Here is a 4,632-nt window from a genome sequence, read left to right as displayed (position 1 = left end):
GTCGCCTAAGACCATCGGAAAACACATATATAATTACATATTGTTTTGTGATTAATCACTATGCTTTAATTATGTTCAATTTGTAACAATTAAAATACATCCTGCATATCATATTTACATTACGATTCATAACAGTAGCAAAATTACAGTTATGAAGTAGCAACAAAAATAATTTTATGGTTGGGGGTCACCACAATATGAAGAACTGTATTAAAGGGTCGCGGCATTAGGAAGGTTGAGAACCACTGGTCTAGTTCATGGTCACAGAAAAAAGGGCAAAATAGCCCTAGCTGGTTTGGCTCAGTGGATAGAGCGTCAGCCTGTGTACTGAAGGGTCCCAGGTTTGACTCTGATCAAGGGCACATGCCTGGGTTTCGGACTCGATCCTCAGTAGGGGGCGTGCAGGAGGCAGCCAATCAATGATTCTCTCTCATCATTAATGTTTCTATCTCTCTCTCCCTCTCCCTTCCTCTCTGAAATACATCTATCTTCTATATATATAAAAGGCTAAGTGACCGACGGTCCATCCATCTGACCAACCGCCCGGCCGGTACATATGACAGGCATTGGCAATTTAAAAATAAATGTTGACTTGCACATTTATGATAGATATAAAGCTCTTGCTGGAACCAATTGCATGCATGTTTTAATTTTATAACACTATATTATTTTGACATGTAATTTTTTACAGTAACATAATTACCGCATGAATCTTTCTTCTAATTAATTTCCTTTCAATGTGCACGAGTCCGTGCACTGAGCCACTAGTAAAAATATATTTTTTAAAAAAGCAAACGAATTGACCCAGGAAAATGTCAAAGTCCCAATTAGAATCTGCCAAGCCAAGCTTCTACCTTTCACCTTCTCAGAAGAGTTCAGAAAACTAAGGAACTAACTACCTGTTGAATTAAAAGCACTTTAAAGAAAGTATGCAAATATTTCCTGTTCTCATGCTTTCTACATTGGGTTCATACTTTGAGCCACTATATTTATAAATATAGCAAAAATTTGAGTTTGATAAGAGACTAGATCTCTTTAATGCCACATTAAACCATTACAAATATTTTTTTTGAATTGATTTCAGAGAGAAGGGAGAGAAATAGAAACATCCATGATGAGAGAGAGTCATTGATCAGCTGCCTCCTGGACGGCCCCCACTGGGGATTGAGCCTGTAACTGGACATGTGCCCTGGCCAGAAATAGAGCTGTGACCTCCTTCTGAGATCACAGCTGAGATGACTAATGACCTGCCCTAGCGCCAACTGATCAGTGGAGACCATGTCCTGAAAAGCTTATGAATATTCCATTGAGATCCTCCTCGGAAATACCCGCCCTTTGAGAGTAGATAAAAGCTTTCAAAAGGAAGAACCATATGTGGCTAGTTCATGGGCTGATGCTCAACCACTGAGTTACACTGGCTGGGCACATTAAACCATTTTAAATGTTTGATTTGAATTGCCCCTTTCAGCTATTTTGAGAAGCTAAACAAATGCCATAAAAGTTTATTAGCCTTATTAAAAAAAAAGTAACGTTCAAGAAATTTTCAATAAAGACCTTGTAAATTTAGGGATAAGAAGAAAGCAATGGGGAGAATAGAGTCTAATATTTTCTGGGAGCTAACTATGTAATGGTACTTTCATACTCATTATTATATTAGCTCTCAAAAATTCAATTATTATTATTCCCATTTAATAAGTAAGGAGATTTATAGACTGTAGTTTGACCAAGATTGGACATTTGTAAGTGGCAGAGATGGGTCTCAGATATATAGCAACTGGATTCTGCTTTGTTTAACACATAATAGAAATACATGCAAAATATCTTTTATAGTTTGAAAAGAAGATGGTACTTAGGAGTAATAATATGTTTCATCTATGTATCAAAAAGCATTTTAGCCCAGCTGGTGTGGCTCAGTGGTTGAGCGTCAACCCATGCACCAAAAGATTTCCCGATCAGGGCACATAACTGGGTTTCAGGCTCAATTCCCAGTAGGCGGAGTACAGGAGGCAGCCAATGGATGTCTCTCACAGATGTTTCAATCTCTCTCCCTCTTCTTTCCTCTTGCTCTGAAATACTTTGTTTAAAAAAAGTATTTTAGCCCTAGCTGGTTTGGCTCAGTGGATAGAGCATCAGCCTGCAGATTGAAGGGTCCCAGGTTCAATTCCGGTCAAGGGCACATGCCTGGGTTTCGGGCTTGATCTCCAGCAGGGGACATGTAGGAGGCAGCCAATCAATGATTCTCTCTCATCAATGATGTTTCTATCTCTTTTCTTTCATCATTGATGTTTCTATCTCTCTTTCCCTCTCTCTTCCTCTCTGAATCAATACAGATATATTTGGGGAAAAAAAGTATTTTAAACCTGTAAACCCAGTCTTTAATAATATCCCTTAGAGAGATTCAAAAGTCTAGAGTATATAAGTAACAAGATTACATGGCAGATATCATAAGTATTTTTTTTTAGGAATCCTAAGAAAGGGAAAAAAGAATGAAGTGATTTGCTCTGATTTATAATTCAATCACATTGGAGATAGTAAAGTAGGTATCTGGAAACTTCATATCCATGTAAATCAGGGGCAAGAAACTGATAAGATTTGATAAATTTACGTAACTAAGTTATGTTTTTAAGAGTGTTTCTATACAATAAATACAGCTACTAAAATTTTATTCACAAATTAGAGAGAAGGGTTTACAGGGAATTTAAAAATCAGGAATTCTTTGGTCTAGTGCCAGCCACGCCCTTCCTGCCCTACCCACTCAGCAGTTCTTGCTGAGATGTGTGGCAATAACCATGCTGAAGAGTGGTCATGATGAAGGGAAGACTATTTTACAACATAAATCCTTCAGCAGTGGTATCGGCGGGATGGGGGAAGCTTCTAACAGCTAGAGGGCAGCAGACAGTCTTCAGATGGGCTGCACAGTAGAAGTAGGAGGGAACACTAATTCTTTGAGATGAACAAACTGAACAGCATCAAGAAGGAACTTGGCTTGCTTTGAAATGCTGTGTATGCTGGTGCTTGACATACTATGTAAAAGTAGATGCAGTTCAATAGATTTTGTGTGCATGTGCGTGTGCTGACTACATGACAGGCACTGTGGATATGTCTAGGAGCAATGCCTAATTACATCTTATAATTAGGCATTAATTAGGTATTACTCCATGACCTTTAGTAGAAGTTCAGAAGGGGAGAAACAATAAAGTTAGAAAGTAGTTTGGTATGTGAAAGAAGAGCTTTGCTTACAGCACAGAGAAGGGAGTGAATAGTTCTACCAAGGAAAGGTTTAAGAAGGCTGGGAATGGGATGGGTAGCTGAATAATAAACTGAAATTAGCCAGAAATATAAGGTAGGGGATGACTTTGGGGCTGCTCACATGACACGATAGCTGGCAAGTGATCCAATGGAGAATGAAAGCATATCCCAAAAGGAGGCTTCACAATCTTTTATAAACTGATCTTGGAAATGACACACCACTATTTCTGCTGTATGCTATTGATCACACAGACCGGCCCTGCACAATGTGGGAAGGGACCACACAAGGAATACTAGGCAGTGGGGCTCATTGAGGGCCATTTTGGATGCTGGCTACTACAGATGCAATCTATGATTAGAGCACTGAGTCAATAGACCTGAACAGTTTAGTCTCTTAAAACATTCTGCAAGTAGTTTTATAGAAAGGTTCTTCTGATATACACAAGAGACTGTCTTGCCACTAAAAATAGAACCATTGTTTTACTTGTGAATTTAACAGGTAAAAAGTGGCATTTCACTTAAATATGGGAAGTCATTTCATTTACTAGCCATTTGTATTTCCTCCATTTGTTAAAGATTACTGAGTATCTTCTATGTACAAGACATTGTTCTAGGTGCGCATGCCAGTGAGCAAAACCAGAGTCCTCGCACTCATAGTTCTTACAGTCTAGGTAGGGAAACTAGACAATCAGATACCCTCACAAACAGATACTTCCGATGGGGGAAATGAACCTGAGTGAGGCTCGGGTTTTTGGGGATGGTTTCCCTGAGGTAGGGACACTAGAGCTAAATGAGAGATCTGACATAAAGATGGAGAAGTATATTCTAGGCTTTAAGGAGAAGGGCATATCTGAGGAACCGGAAGGGCATATCTATTGGGGCTGATATGCAGCCAGTGAGGATGAGAATGATACAAGACAAGTCTGTAGGGACAGACTGGCATCAGACTATGGAGGGTTTTTTGGGTCACTTCCAGGATTTTGGTCTTTATCCCAAGAGGTATGAGATGTCTCTGGGGGTTGAAGTGGTAGCACAACAGCATCAGATTCGCATTTTGAGATGCCTGGTAGTGTGAAGAAAAGACTAAAATATGGGAGGATTGTATAAAGGGAGGTGAAGGAGGAAGTGATCGGAGTAGCTCAGCCAAGAGATGACAGAATCTTGACCCATGCAAAAGGGTAGGCATGGGTAAAGCCAGGCTGCAGTTTGTGCCCTGACGGTGGGGGAGTGATGGCATAAACAAGGTACTGCTCTTGATTACTTCTATACATTGAAAGGATATGTCCCTGCAAAGTTCATATGCTGAAGCCCGAACTGCCAGTGTGTTTATATTTAGAGTAAGGGAGTGATTAAGGTTAAAGAAAGGAAAAGGGGGGGGGTTTT

This window comes from Myotis davidii, unplaced genomic scaffold, assembly GCF_000327345.1.
Source record: "Myotis davidii unplaced genomic scaffold, ASM32734v1 scaffold68, whole genome shotgun sequence".
Taxonomy (NCBI): Eukaryota; Metazoa; Chordata; class Mammalia; order Chiroptera; family Vespertilionidae; genus Myotis; species Myotis davidii.
The sequence above is the reverse complement of the archived record's forward strand: the minus strand, read 5'-3'. Positions refer to the sequence as shown.